The 16,524-nt window shown below is 42.1% G+C and overlaps 1 protein-coding gene across 1 annotated transcript in view; it reads right to left on the reverse strand.

Annotated features, from left to right (window-relative positions):
* The window catches only part of LOC138765013 (alpha-1,3-mannosyl-glycoprotein 4-beta-N-acetylglucosaminyltransferase C-like), a 50,905-nt gene extending 34,638 nt beyond the window's left edge, over window positions 1–16,267 (reverse strand). The window contains exon 1 of the mRNA XM_069941625.1: window positions 15,731–16,267. The gene's annotated coding sequence lies outside the window, so the exon portion shown is untranslated. The remainder of the gene's footprint in view (window positions 1–15,730) is intronic.
* Window positions 16,268–16,524: the final 257 nt, after the last annotated feature.

Below are 16,524 nucleotides of genomic sequence, written 5' to 3' on the forward strand. Positions count from 1 at the left end.
AGGAAAAGGAAACTTCAAGAGGACGCATGAGAAGCATGGTTATACCCAGATGGAGGACAAGATTTTAAAGTAAGAAATGAATTTTTTTTAAAGTATAAACTAGCTTCATTCAAAGTGTCTGCAAACCAAAGATACTTAAAGAGAAATTAAAATGTTGTTACATAAACAACAATGATGCATGAATAAATACCAGATGTAGAGTTACAAAAAAAAACAGTAATATCTTTTATTGAAGGCAGTTAATTCTCAATTAAATTGCAGTCGTTGAGCACAACCATGGGTCATACCACATGATTAAAAGAGTTTCTAAAGATATCCCGTATACAAGTAAAATACAGAAAACCCCTGTTATCTGGACCTCCAGTAACCAGCAGCCTCAAGCAAATAGCAAAAAAATTGTGCAAAATAAGTAGGTAAAAAGTTAAAATATTTAAAATTGGGTGCGCTTCACTGTTAGTTCGCCAATCCACGCAGCAGGCAATCTCAAGCAACCGGAAAAATTCATTTATCCGGTATTTACCAATCCCCAGAGGTGCTGGATACCACTGTAGTAGCAGAATTGCCTCAATGGGAAACTTGATTCAATACACAATATACCAGCTCCAGTACAGTCTTCTTAAGATGTCAGCATACTTCAATTTCTATGAAGACAAGGCAGCACTAAAAACATACCTGTTGCTTCATATTTAATAAACATTCTGAGATGCTTTATCATTTTCCTGGCACTTTAGCAGGTGAGGATTAAAATAAGTTAATTTCTGATTTTATCTGCTGGACAATTTGTAAGATTTAGAAATCTAAGATGTGCTGAGAAGTGTTGATTCTACAATACGCAAGTTGATTACAGTTGAATATGGCATGGATTTGAGAACAATAGAGGGTTATGGGTATGAGGTTCAGAAGGATTAGATTGTGAAGTGGATTTTCATAGGTTGGCCCCACATCGTGAGCAGAAGGGCCTAAACTGTGCTGAAATTTGCTATGTCATATTTAAAAGGCAGTGATGGTTGAGAGAGCCTGGCTTGTTACACAGTGACACTGCACAGAAACCAACCCTTCAGTCTAACCACTGATTGTTTTTTTAAATTCTCATCGACTCTGACGGATTCTACAACTCAGATTCACGAGGGACCAATTAACCCAACAATCTGTACATCATCGTGACGCGGGTGGAAACCTCCACACCCGTGGGGAAACTCGCACGATTGCAGGGAGAATTTGCAAGCAGCACCTGAGGCAACTGAACCATGGCCTCTCTGGTGCTGCGAGGTGGTGGCTCTACCAGTTTTGTCGCTGTGCTACAGTGAGGAGGTTAAATATGTGCCCTCAAAGTTCCTAATTTATTCTTTTAAAAAAAGAAACATTATTCTTAGTTTAGTACACTAAAGTGCTCACCTACCCATATCCACTGGACGATGGGCTTGTGCTCCTCCCCCTGCCCCTCCCCCCAGTATTTTATTCAGGTACCTGTCTGCTTTTTGCTCACACATGACAAAGGCTGACTTTGCTGTTCACTCCGCTGACCCACGACCGTGCAGCTAAACACAGCTCGAACCACATCATCAAGTTCACTGATGACGGGGGGGCGGGGGGGTTATATATATAAAAAAAAGACAAAAAACACAAAAAAAACAAAAATAAAGTTCACTGATGACACAACCGTGGTGGGCCTTATTAGTGAGAATGAGGAGTTTGCATACAGAGATGAGGTGACCACTAACCGACCGATGCAGAGCCAACAACCTTCTCTTACTACTTAAAGTCCTTCTTTCCATGTCTCCTCTTCAAATAATTTGCATTTCTTCTTCTTAATTTTCCTTGTCGGTTGCAGATCTTTCTGAGTCCGACTCAATCTCGGACCTTACGGAGGGCCCCGGTTTACTGCGCATACACAATCTACTCCGGGTCCTTTCCCAGTTCTTTCTGTGACGTCATATCCCTGTTGCTTCAGATGGGCGCTAGCAGACGTTTCTACTTCCAGATCGCTCCCTCAGGATCCACTCGAATTCCAGTCTGCTGCTTCACAGTCATTGGAGACCCTCCAGTCTGCTCTTCCCGTCAGGCTCAAGGCAAGTCTGCAATGTTTTTAATCCTCCTTTTCTCTTTCTGTTGTAAAATGTTGCTTCTGTGTTTAAAAACACTTTGAGAAGTTTTCCACCCTAAATCTTTACTTTAAAAAAAACTAATAAATCAGGACAATGGATTTTCACGTACACACCACGTCACCACATGACATCCCCATAAAAAAAAAGCTAAGTGACCAGCTGTGTTACTCCAGCATTTTTGTGTATTAACCTGCAATCAAAGCAGACTTTCTTGTTTTAACAATATTAATCTCAGAGTGTTTTATTACTCCTATACTATTGAAAGAAAAATGGGAAATCTGTTGCAGTACAACCACCATTATTAACGCTGTACTGCAATTTAAAATTATTCAGAATCAAAAATATTTTGTTTTCAGGGAAAATTTCAATTTGACTACAAACTGTTAGCATTTATCATTCTTTGCTTTGTTTTCAAACTGTGCATCGTTTAATGCAGAACATCTGATGAATAAATACTTTTAAAATTAAACCATGTGATGTTAACATGTTGGCTCCACTAAGGGAACCTTGTGCAAATGAAAAGCATATTTCTTTCCACTTCAGAGTCCTGAATTTTATTGCAAAGTAGAATAATATTTTTTCTTTCTGACTGACACTGGGGAACTTGTGTAGCTAATGTAATTAAACATTTGAAACATCTTCATAATTTGCACAAAATAGCTCTAATATTTAGAAATGTTATTGTCTTTTTTTTTCTTTTTATATCAAGGTTTGAACACTCCTACATTGTTTTATTGGCCTGTTGAACCTCCTGTATCTCCCAAACCATAAGACTACTACAACACCACTACAAGTCTGCCTGCACTACTGATGGCTCTCACTCTTTCCACGAATGGACAACCAATGGGTATTACTATTTTTTTTCCTGTCCCTTGCACCATCAGACTCAACAACAAACTCCATCAGGGACTCACTTAAGGACTTTTACTTGCGCACTTTATTGAATTTTTAAAAAAAATTCTGTATTGCACAATTTCTTTATAATTGTTATTTGTTTACACTTCTCTCTTTGTTTAGATGTGTATATTGTGCGTTTTTTTCCGCACTACCCATAAGTGGTAATTCTGCCTTGCCCGCAGGAAAAAGAATTTCAGGGTTATATGCGCTGTTATTATTTATTATCTTGTTTCTTTTCTTTCTTCGAGGCATCTTAATCCTACAATTGGTGTTAGTGTGTTTTACATAACTATAAATGTTCAGCAAGTGAGACTCTGGTTCTGTACATTGCATTTACATACAATAAACTTGTTCATTCATAGGAACACACTCCTGCCTAATTTGGGAAGGTTTGAAGTTTTGATTTCATCCCACCACACCCATCAAAGGAGGTCACAAACTCCAACCAACGTTAAAGGTCATTACAAATTTTTTTTGTGCCAAATTATTAAAATTAAGCATTTTAAATTAAAAAATACCACCAACCCTGTTGCTTAGCAAACAGAGAATGGCTGAAGTGACCCAGCTGGCCAGACTGTATCCTTGGGGAGAAATGGTCAGTCACCATTTCACGTTTGAACTTTTTAATCAAGATTCAGGCCGGAAAGGTTGATTGACCATTTCTTCCCCATGGATACCACCTGATCTGCTGAGTTCTTCCAGCAATTTTTGGTTTGCTCGAGATTTGATCATCTGCAGCTTTTGTGTTTTTAAAACAGGACATTGTACAAGAAGTGACAAGTACATTATGGGAACAGCACATCTGACTAACGTATGAACTTTGAAACAGATGAATGCATTTCGTAATAACCAGAGGAATGGGCTTTTCAAGACAAGTACAAACCACAGCATGAAGACCTCATCTATTTTTTCTCCCCTCCTTTTCATTAAACCAAGCACACTAAGCTCAGATAAACTTGATGTTTCTTTATTTTTAAACCGAGGAATTTACGTTATTTTTTTCCTGGCATTTTGCCACTTTAGGAATAAATCCTGCAAAATCTGGCTGGCCTTTGGAGATTACAAAGGCTTTGTGGTGTGCAGAAATTGGACACATGTTTGCATCTTTACAATGACTTAAATTTTGATTCTCAAGAGATTTGCACATAGACAAGATCCTTCTTACTCAAGTTTCCTCAGCTATAAATAGCTGCAAATAGAAAAAGAGCAACAATCAAATTTGGAAGCAGCTGGAATACTATTTGGCTGGTCTACATTCCTTTCCTCAAAAGTGCTGGGAGTGTCTCAAGCCTTCGTTTCTTACCACAGCATTCCTCAAAAGTGCAGAAGTGCCCATTATTCTGAAATTTTTGTTCTCAGATCATTTGGTGGGGATGAACCCACACGTGACTGAATCAGGAGGCAGAAAGGCTGCCCAACTAAGCCATGCTCTCACGTATAATACAGCGGTGAAAATAAGGAGCTTGAACTAGCTGAGCTGCAGGCAAGGCGATCTGTCATTGCAATTCCTTTTCAATGCCTGTGGAGCACTAGGAAGCCTGGCTTTAGGATGCACTAAAGTGGATGCTATTTTTTTTTAAAAAACGCCAGTCTTCTGTCAGATACAAAATTATTCGCAGATCTGTTAATCCTCCACTCCCACTCAGGAGATGCGAATTAAAGGAACTTCACGGCACCGACAATATAATTTAGACAGGGCAGGGAAATACATCAACAAGAGGTACGTTCACTCAGCATCTTTCTAGATGGCTTGTGTGAGTAACCTTGTTCTCAGCCTCTGACTTTTTTTCTTGCAGATAACATTGGAGGACTGGAGAACTAATCTCTGATTTATCTGCTTTAGCCTGCAGGAGAAAGCAGATTAGGGCAGGGAGGAAAAAGTGGCCTGCAGAAGGCCATACCTGTCAAATAGAGGACAAGATGAAAAGCAAGTGCCTGTGGAAACTCCGGTCCTTGAGGCAGTCCTAGCAGGCATTTGCACTTACTTCTGGAATTCTGTCCACTGTCAATGGGCCCCATTTCCCAATATGCTAGCATTGCCATGAATTCCTTTACTTTCCAGTCCTATTACCTTGGTGGAGAGATTTCCAGGCTCTTGCATCAATTAGAGACAGATGAACAAGATGAGTGACCAATGGTTTGTTTGGCAAGCAACTAATTTCTCTATGAAATGATGTGTGTCAAAATGAGTCGATGCTCTGCTTTGTGGTCTGGCTGACTACCCACAGAAACAACATCCATAAATGGTCAACCTTAACGCCTTCAATGGAGCCACAAAAAGAGACTTTTTAACCGGTGGTCATATAACATTCCCAGGCTCTTTTATACACAAAAGTGCTGGAGAAACTCAATAGGTTCCATAGCATCCCTAGGAGGCAAAGATATACAATTCAATGTTTCAGGACTGAGTCCTTTGTCAAGACAGGCTCAAGCCCAAAACGTTGGTGATATATCTTTACCTGCTATGGATGTTGCAAGACCTGCTGAGTTCCTCCAGCATTTTTATGCCTTTACTACAATCAAGGCATCTTCAGATTTTTGTGTTTCATTCTTAAACTGGAATTAATCAATCAGAATGATGTAATAAATCCATGCGCATTGCCTTGCACAACTAAAAGTCTTTTCTCTTCAAAGCTTGAAATTCACAATTTTGATTGAAAATTGAGACACAAGTGACCAGTTCAAATGTTGTGGCATCTCTTGACAGCTCAGTCTGATCTCAGATTAAAGTGTCTGAGACAGGGTTTTACAACAGAGAAACATGCTCGTTGGCCAACATCTATAGCATGTTGTCGGGTCAAGGAAGTCCCAATTGCCTGTGTTCATTTCCCTTTAAACATTTCTTAAGCTTATATGCCTTTCAAATGTACCCACCTCTCCCACTTCCTTTGGAAACTCACTCCATACAAGACCACAAATATGGAAACAGTAGGCCATTTGGTTTGTTGAGTCTGCTCCACCTTTCCATCATGACCAGATCCATTCTCCCTCTCAGCTCCACTCCCCTAATTTCTCCCCATAACCACTGATACCCTGAATATTCAGATATCCATCAATCTTGGCCTTAAATGCACCCAAAGATGGCCTCCACCATCTGCCGTGGCAGCAAATTCTAGAGATTCACCACTCTCTGGCTAAAGAAATTCCTTTGCATCTCTGTCTTAAATGGACACTCTTCAAACCTGAAGATATGCCCTCTTGTCCTCGACTCTCCTAGCATGGCAAATAACTTTGCCACATCTACTCTGACCAGGCTTTTCAACATCCGAAATGCTTCTATGAGCTCCCCTCATTCTTCTGAACTTCAAGGAGTACAGCCAGTGTTTAAAAAGTTCCCACTCTGTATTCTTCCCCCCCCCACCCCCCCCAAAATCGCACTTCTATGCTTTCTTGTTTAAGATTTATGGAATAATGCTGACTATTTTCCTTATCGCTACCTCTCATGATTTTATAGACCTCCACGAATGTCCCTCTCACCTTTCCATGCTCCAGGAAGAAAAGTCCCAGCCTATCCAGACTTTCTTTAAAATCTAAGCCTGCCAATTCATGCAACATTTTTGTGAATCTTTGCCGCACCACCTTTTCCAGCTTAATGATGCCTTCCCTATAGTAATGGAACCGGGGAACAATACTCCAAGTGCAATCTTGCCAAGGTCTTGAACAGTTGTAACCTAATGCCTCTGCTCCTCTACTCATTGCCTTGCCAAATAACTTCTTCAACATTACTTACCCGCGCTGCCAATCTAAAACCAAGTGCATAGGAGTTGAAGATGGTAACCCAAAGAAGGTGCTGAGATTACTATCATAAAATCCTTTTAGGTTTTCATTCCTGGTTGTGTTTTCTACAAAGGAGATTCTGTGACTCGTTCCAGGTGTCATTCTGTTATCTTAGTCACTGATAGGGAGCAGAGAGAGGTGTGCAAATCCATGACACAAGCAAAACCAAGTCACAGCCATTGAATGTCTTTATCCTTTCATACCGCCTCAATCTCGTCTTGATAATGGAAAGCTTTTAAAATTTCAGGTGCAGCTATGCAAACAAAGATCACTCCCTATTAGAATTACAGTTGCAAGGTTTCACAGCCTGCAGCTCCTAGACAGAGTGATCCTCGAAACGAAACTTAGTATTTATGCAATGATTGGCTCCTCAAGCTGTACCTGTTGATATAGTGACACAGCAAATATAGTATGAACATGTGGCATTCTGGGATGTTTGACCAAACAGCAGGAAACATAATGGACCATGTTGATGGATGAGACAAAGAGCTGTGTTGTTTGGATCCCAATTAACTCCTCAAATAATAACACTGAAAATCCAAGCCAGGAGACACTGCTAAAATAATGATAATGATAAGGGTAACATTTGATGAGAAGGCCAGAGATTAAAGCACTAGACATTTTAGAATTCAATCATTTGACACAAATATCACAAGAGGTTCTCTGACTCAAATTGATGTGCAGGATTATGGGAGGTCCCAGTTAATTGGCCACCAAGACTGTCTATTAAAAAATAGTCATGTTCACAGCGAATGGATTATCATGTATTATCATTGTATTCAAATGGTACAACAGTTAATGTACTTCTATTTTCAGGGGAGATTCTTCCATCTGATCTCTCTTGCCTCTATACTTGTATGGCGACTGATTAATAAAAAGATGGCTACAATCACAGTTCCAAGTTATGACTAGCTCTTCAAACACAAACAATGAAAATCTCATAATCCTTAGTAGAAAGCAACTGATTAAACCTTGAAAAACCTTTAATACAGCATCAAATACTCCAGAGGATTACTTTAATAATTAGTGTAGAGATTGTCAATTGTGATTGTGAAGCTAGTTCTAAAGTTCCAAGTTATTCTATTGCATTAATGTTTGCTTCACATAATGAGTCTTCAATAATCTCCCAAGATATTTCTTGAAAATACAATGTAATGTCTATCCATTCAAATAACCTACTCCCAAGAGAGAGAAAAAAGTGGCTCAGATGGTAGTTATTGCCTCACACTTTCAGCAACTAGAGTTTAATTCTGATCTCGGGAGCTGTCTGTGTGGAGTTTGCATGTTCTCTCTGTGACTGGGTGGATTTTTATCTTGTATGCTCTTGCTTTTTCCCACATTCCAAAGACATGGGGGTTGAAAGGTTTACTGGCATTGTTAATGGCATCTCATGTGTGGATGAGTGGCAGAATCTGTGTGTGTGTGTATGGGGGGGGGGGGGGTAAATTGATGGAAATATGGGGAGAATAAAATGTAGGTTAGTGTAAAAAATGGCCATGAAAAAATTGAGGGTGGGGTCTTGATGAGGTGAAGGGCCATTTTTAAAGTTGTATGACTATGATCAAGAGGCAATGAAAATATGTTTAATCATGAACTGCTCCTTGGAACATGCCTGAACTCAATCAAGGTTGAATATCATCTTTCCTGCTTCAGTAAATATTATTTGTGCCTGTACCTGTCTCATTTCATTTACCACCAGAAATTATTTGTTTGCTGCTCCAGGCTTGAATATTTCAATGCTCTTCTCCTGGAGTTCTAATCAACACTGATATAATGATAGAGATCTTGGTTGCAATGCCTTACTGTTTGATTATACTTGGCTACCACCGGGGGCTGACACAGAGTAGGGCACTGGAATGGAGGCTTGCAGCCTTATGGCATGCCTCATGGTGCTGTTTACATCAACTTTAAAGTAAAGAACCCTTTCTTTCATCCATGTGTGGTCTAAAAACTCACACATACAAGATGAAACAACTGACACACCCATTATTGTCTTATTTAGATTCTTATTTTGAAACCCATCCATTATAATCACCTCCATCCCTTATAATCACCTCCATCCCTCTAACCTTTCTAGATGTCTTCAATTTTGGTTTATTTTTATTTATCTCTCTGTGGATGGATTGCATGAAGAGCCATTACCCAAATTTCCTCAATTCTTTCACGCTTCTCCCTGAAGCCAGTATTTTTGAGCAAGTTTTGATTATTTTGCCTTGTGCTTCTCACATTGACTGGATTATCAGTTTTTGTCTGACACTCTCCCATGAAGTCTTGGGAGCAGTTTAATTCTTAAAAGATACTACCCAAAAGCAAATGGTTGCTAAATAAACTGATTTTCATCTGAAGTCAAACATTTACATCTTCAATTAGCAACAAGTAGTGGGTAACAAACAAGTATTAATTTATACAGCTCACAGATTACTTGTAACTTGATTTTTATTGTAATTTTTCAAACTAAATTTTTCTGCTTTGGAGATTAACACATTTTAGTAGATATTTTTCTAACACATCTGTTTAATAAGGCATCTGCTGAGCTGAAAACTTCCTTTTCCAGTGAAAGTGAGTTGGTGTGAGAGTGGGACAGTTTAATGAGGTGAAAGGTATAAGGGGAGCAGCCATCTTGGGAGTCGCCATTGTGAGTGGGCCAAAGTCATAGTGATGAGTTGAGGCTTTGGCGATAAGAGGAAGAAACTAAGGTAAGAATCTAGTGGAAGGTTATTATTATTTATTCTTTGACCTTGTATTAGCACCAAGGTAGAATAGTCAAAATGGTGACCAGTAAATGGCAACATCTTGTGAGATGTGGAAATTCTGGGAGACTTGCCATCCCCCTGATAGCCACACTTGCAAGAGGTATATCAAGTTGCAGCTCCATGCAGACCATGATAGGGGACTGAAGCTGCAGCTTGATGACCTTCAGCTTGTATGGGAGAATGAAGAGTTCATAGATAACAGCTACAGGGAGGCAGTCAAATCTAAGCTGTAGGAGGCAGGTAGCTAAGTGCAAGCGGACAGGTAGGACAGCGTATGCCTATACATTCCCCTCAATATTAAGTATACCACTTTCTATACTGTTAGGGAGACAATCTACCAGGGAGAGCTGAAGTAACTAGTCTCTGGCACTGGGAAGGTGGGAGAAAAGGAGAGTGGTAGTGATAGGGGATTCAATAGAGGAGCAGACAGGACATTATACGTTGCCTCCCATGTCTCAGATCTGGTCCATGGCATCCTGAAAAGAGAAGGGGAGCAGCCAGAATTTGTGGCACAAATTGGTTACAATGGCATGTCAGCAAAAATGATGAAGTTCTGAAGAGAGAATGCAGCGAGTTAGGTAGGAGGCTGAAATACAGGACCCCAAGGATAGCAATCTCAGGATTGCAGCCTGTGCCACATGCCAATGAGGGTAAGAATAGGATGATAAGGCAGATGAATGCATTGTATATTTGGGGGAGGGGGGGGTAGTGTTTCAGGTTTCTGGATTATTTGGGTCTCTTCTTGGGAAGGTAGAATTGGTTAAAAAAAAAGATGGTTACACCTGAACTGGAAGAAGACCAATATCCTGGTGGGAAGATTTGCTTGAGCTGTTGGGAGGGTTAAGCTAGTTTGGCAGGGGATATAGAACCACAATAAAGAGATAGACAACAGACTCGCCAAGGCAAATAGCGCCTTTGGAAGACTACACAAAAGAGTCTGGAAAAAACACACAAAGATCAGTGTGTACAGAGCTGTTGTCATACCCATGCTCCTGTTCAGCTCCGAATCATGGGTCCTCTACCGGCATCACCTACGGCTCCTAGAATGCTTCCATCAGTGCTGTCTCCGCTCCATCCTCAACATTCATTGGAATGACTTCATCACCAACATCGATGTACTCGAGCTGGCAGAGACCGCAAGCATTGAATCCATGCTGCTGAAGACCCAACTGCGCTGGGTGGGTCACATCTCCAGAATGGAGGATCATCGCCTTCCCAAGATCGTGTTCTATGGCGAGCTCTCCACTGGCCACTGAGACAGAGGTGCACCAAAGAAGATGTACAAGGACTGCTTAAAGAAATCTCTTGGTGCCTGCCACATTGACCACCGCCAGTGGGCTGATATCGCCTCCGACCGTGCATCTTGGCGCCTCACAGTTCGGCGGGCAGCAACCTCCTTTGAAGAAGACCGCAGAGCCCACCTCACTGACAAAAGACAAAGGAGGAAAAACCCAACACCCAACCCCAACCAACCAATTTTCCCTTGCAACTGCTGCAACCATGCCTGCCTGTCCCGCATCGGACTTGTCAGTCACCAACGAGCCTGCAGCAGACGTGGACATACCCCTCCATAAATCTTCGTCCGCGAAGCCAAGCCAAAGAAAAAGAATAGGGTAGAGAATAGAGCAGATGATGAAAAGGATAATACAGTAAGAATGTGAGGAAGGACAGGCAGTGGACGGAACATAAATGAAGTCAGCTGGAAGGATTGAAATGTGTCTACTTCAATGCCAGAAGTATTAGGAATAAGGGAGATAACTTAGAACATGGATCAGGACGTGGAATTAAAATGTTGTGACCATTACAGAGTCTTGGCTGATACAAGGGCGGGATTAGCTGATGCAGTACCAGAGTTTAGAGGTTTCAAAGTGCATAGGAAGAGAGGTCAAAGAGGGGGAGGGGGGGGTGTGGGAAGAGGGAGTAACATTACAGAATAAGATCTTTATCAAATACACTGATAAACTGAAAAAAAAATCTGCTGGAGGAACTCAAATAATACCAGAGCAAAAGCCAGAACCCTTCAAAATCTGAAAATGAGGCATGCCACTCCATGGATCCCATGAGCTACCATAGCCATCTCTTCTGCAAGATGACATCTTGCCATTTCAATGCTATTTTCTACCATCTAAATTTCAAAATATTTCCATGATTTCTTCTCATAGTTTTTCCATTGATAAATACACCCATTTTAATCCACAATTTAAGTTTTACGACCAGTGTTACAGGACTCCCTGCTTGAACTGCCTTCAGGAATTGCTAAACACAACTCAGGATTTAACTCTCTCTTCCGTTTCTCCCCATCCCAACAAGTTTTGACAGGCAATTCAAGCAGCATTTCAATATAAGGTTAGAATTTTTCCACTGACTGTTTATATTAATTTATAATATTAATTTAGGGGATAATATTACTCTTTGATGACAGGTCAAAACATCAAGTTATCCTGGAGCTATACTATCATACAGTAAAGTGGCCAAGCAGGTACTCCCCCCACATCAAGGGCCCAATGCTACTTTTAAAGAGATTTTGCATCTTATGAAGACACGTACCTCAAGAATTGAAAAAAAAAGTTAATTAATTTAACTTTTTTTTTTAAACAAATTCCGTGTGATTGAATTTGATTCCATATATCAGATTTTGGGGTGGAGATCTGTGAATTTGGTTAGGGCAAATTTCTGTAGTCCGAAAGGCCTTAATGAATAGGTCACCTGTACCCACAAATAATGTTCATCTTAACAAGTGTGGAAGATTACAAGGAAACTGCAGGCTTTATTGCCAACACCAAAATTGAACAATGTGGCTTCTTTAAACTACAGTACAACTCCGATTATCCAAAAACAGATTCTCTGAAATCCTCATTTATTCAAATTTTTTTTTCAGACCCTAACTGACCAGGGATGTCAGGCTCCTGGCACCTGCAGCAGTAGACCTCGGGCTCCCGGGCAGGAGCCTCAGTGGGGAAGTGTCAGAACACCAGGACAAGGGAGAGTAATGGAAGTGTTCCTCTGCAGATTGGCCATGCTAATAATGGCAGGGAGTGATCCACTCCATCTTAAGATGCAGAGTTTTACGTTTCAGAGAAGAGGGAATGTCTATAGCAGGGTAGAGACCATGGAATGTAGAAGAGTCACCAGCTGAGGGAGATGGTGCATCTTGTTAAGGATGATGAAGGAGAGGAAAGGAGAACTGTGAGACACAGATCACATTAGTTGCTGGAAATCCATAATAAATGGGAACATTGGAAATACTCAACAGATCCGGTATCACATCAGAATTATTGTACACAAATCAAGTTACATTATGCATGACTTTAAATAAAACTGGTTTGCTCTGACACACACACACTGTAAATTGTTTCATTCAATGATGATTCACAAGGGACAATAAATGAGATGTTCCTGGAACTGACACAGGGCTTCTATAGAGCAATATTGTGAGTGCAAAGATAGAGAGATCGGAGTGGAGTAGGGTGAAAAATTAAAATGAGATTCAATTGGAAGCTCAGGGTCATCCTTGGAAAATTGAATGGAGACATTCTACATTTGTTTTCACTAATACAAATGAAAACAAATTTTTATTTGAGCCTCCAATGTAGAACATTGTTGGATGAAAAACAGACAAATCACTGGTTCATCAGAAGATGGAAGGGTGAACCAGGGGGTTGTGGAGGTACTGATTCCTTGGGCATGCTGAAGGGGGGAGGGTTGAATTGTTTTGGTGCAGGATATTAAACATGGAGGTTGGTGGGCAGAGTGGAGGGCAAGGGAAACCTTCTACTCTTTGCTCTGGGTGGGTGGGAGAGAGAGAGAAAGAGAGAGAGATAGAGAGGGGGGGGGAAATGAAACAGACACCTGGCAACAATCCTGGGCAGACATGATGAAGCGAACACAAGGGGTGAATGGAATGGAGGATAAAATTGCAGAAATTGTGGGCTCCCATTGAACAATGGTTGTGAATCTACCCCTGAGGAGGACAGAAATATTGAGAAAGGTAAAGGACAGAGATGAACCACATGAAATTGACAGCAGCGTGGATGGTGATATTTGAAAGCTGTACAACCAGGACCAATACTGTAATCTATTTCATCTACACAAAATAAAGGAAAGGACAGCAATCCATGCATTGGGTCATGTCCTGCTCATCATGGCCATGTCTACTTAAACCAAGGCAGGATCTACACAGTATATGACAAGGTGCTGTGACGTTTTGTAAAACAGAGAGAACTGGAGTAAAAGTACAAATTCTTAGTTCCTGTAAATGGTGACACAGGCAGACAAGTTGGTGAAGGCAACAATTGCCCTCATGGTTCAGGGCAGTGACTCCAGTAATTGAAACGTTGTGCACAGATGTACGAGGCACTGGTGTATCCATTCTTGGAGAATAGTTTCGACTACTACGTTGAGGGAAGGATGTGAATAAGCTGGAAGAACCACAGAATAATCACAAGTAGGTTGTCAGGATGATCTTGAGTTACAAAGAGGGACAGGATAGGCAGGTTTTATTTTTCTCTAAAGGGGTGACCTTATAGAAGTTTATAAACAATGTTTATAAAGAACAAACAAGGTTGATGGTCAGTCTTTTTTCCCTGCCAGAGTATGGATATCTTAAACCAGAGGGCATAGGTTTAAAGTGAGAGGGAAAGATCTGAGGGGCACAACATTTCTATACAGAGGGTGGTAGGTACTTGGAATGAGCTGTCGGAACAAGTGGCAGGAGTGCAAATGATTACAATGTCCATGGATAGAAAAGGGTTGGAGGGGCATTGGGCACATGCAGGCAAATGGTATGATCTCAGGAATGCACTTTCATCAGCATAGATGAGTTGGGCTGAATGGTCTGCTTTTCTGTCTCACATCATCACAGAAAGAAAATGCAACTGTCAACTTCTGCAAACTTCTTTTTCGATAGTTTTTCAGGATACATCACTTCCACACCTGGCTCTGTTCATTCAGAGGTGGCTGATGAGGCCTTTGAGGCAACTGCAGGCTCTACTGCGCACGGGGTAGGAGATACCCGACAAGGTGGTCAGGTGGGGATTTGTGAGGTAGTACAGTAACTCCTCCCACCATGTGAACAGACCTTCAGTGTGCAAGCAATCCCCCATCCCAAACACTCCTTCACTTCCAGCAGTAGGCAGGGCTAAGCAAACAACTGTTAAGTTATTTGCTCTCTCTGTCTTTGTGCAGCTGACTGAGAGACTGAAAACATCATAGCAGTGGCCTGGACAAATCAAAGCCAACACATTTGAGAGGAGTGGTCATTTCCCCAGCCACTAATAACGTACTGCAGATTTCAGCCACTCATAGATGCGACCTCAAACTTTGGAAACTATATCATTGGATAGATCAAGTAACAGGAAGTTCAGCATTTTTTCCAGGGAGTTTTAACTACCTACTCACTTGTTCACCATCTTCAACATTCAGTCTCACCACCGGTCATACTCCACTGCAGTTCACCAGGGGTTTCAACAGGGCCGACCCAACATTAACCTCTACCGACTGGAAAGGCAAGCCTGGCTTTGCGAAAGCCAATGCAACTAACTTTAATCCAAATCGGCAGTTGAATGAACTTCCTTTCAAAAAGTTTCCTTTTTAATAACCCAACACTTTGACAACTTTGGTGAAACAGATCGGTGTATTCAAAATGGTCTGGACTTTCGGATTTAGGAGTATTCCCATTGCTTTTCGGATTTAAGAGTATTTCCATTGCTTTTCGGATTGACAATCACATTCATGGTTACTCTGTCATAATGTTTCAAAAGTTTGACTGAAAGGCAAGTTGCATCTTGATTATAAGTCGCTAACTACATCTAGTAATTCCGGTCGCTAACAATCTCCTCCAACCGGCAATGCGAAAACAAAACACAGGGCACCACCAGAAACGATGAAAACAAGACTTTTTGGGGGGGGGGGGAGGAAATAACCTGACACCCGAGTAGATAAAGTAAAAGCAGAAAGCTGGAGAAACTCAGCAGGTCAAGCAGCGCCTTCGATGTAGCGAAGGTAAAAGTTTCGGGCTTGAGCCCTTCGTCAAGGTCAAACAGTGCACTTTAGATACCAAGGCTGAAGATACACAGCCAACGTTTCGGGCTTGAGCCCTTCTACAAGTTCGCTTCAAGTTGCATGTTGGCGGAAGAGTACATTCTGAAACTTTCAAGAGCCGCTGAACGACGTTACAAGCTGTGGGTCGGAGCGTTTTACCTGGATTAACATTGCAAGCGGCGCCTCGGGAAAGCTGCAGCCACAGCTCGGTTCCAGCCCCGCTGTTGCGCGGAGCAGAGCGATGTCTCGTCGTCCCGTCCACGGTGGCACAATGCAGTATCTCGGCCAAGTTTCTCCCCCCCCCCCTCCCAAATACAAATCCAGCCTTCACGTGTCCGATGATGAACCACCTCCCCTCCCCGCCCGGAGGCGAACCCTGATCTGAGCAGCGCGCACTCCGGGCCGTCGGGGGGCTGTCAGCGGGCACGCTTCGTTTAATAGCCGGTGAAAGGCACCGGTCTCAAGGAAGCAGATGATCTGTGGGCTGCCTTGTGTGTAGGAAGCGATGGGGTTGGTCTCCCAATGCGGGGCGCTGAACTGACCACTGTCCGCCGTGGCTCTGCGGTCATCGCCCGTGCACTCGCTCACAGACGGACGGACGAGGCGGTGAGGACTGACCGGGACGGGCAGCGCCAGGGCGCAGCCGGCAAGCAGGAAGTCAAGCAGCGCTTCCAACAGGCCCGCCGAGCCCAAGGCACTGGGGTCCGTTCTGCTGACTGGAGTAGCTCCTCCTTTTCATTTAAAAGGTCCCTTCCATTATTTTATCCCGCTACCCAAATCGGCGCTGGGGGCTTTGCCAAGTGTGTTTTTGGGGATCCCCCCCCCCGTTCATCAGAACCACTTCTCCCCAACTCTCACCCCTTTCACCCCAAATCTCCGGGATGCCAGCAGGCTTCAGCAACGCTCCCCCCCCCCCCCCAAACTTTAATGCCCCGTCCTCTTCTGTTAATTAA

The sequence above is a fragment of the Narcine bancroftii genome, chromosome 5, assembly GCF_036971445.1.
Source record: "Narcine bancroftii isolate sNarBan1 chromosome 5, sNarBan1.hap1, whole genome shotgun sequence".
Lineage (NCBI taxonomy): Eukaryota > Metazoa > Chordata > Chondrichthyes > Torpediniformes > Narcinidae > Narcine > Narcine bancroftii.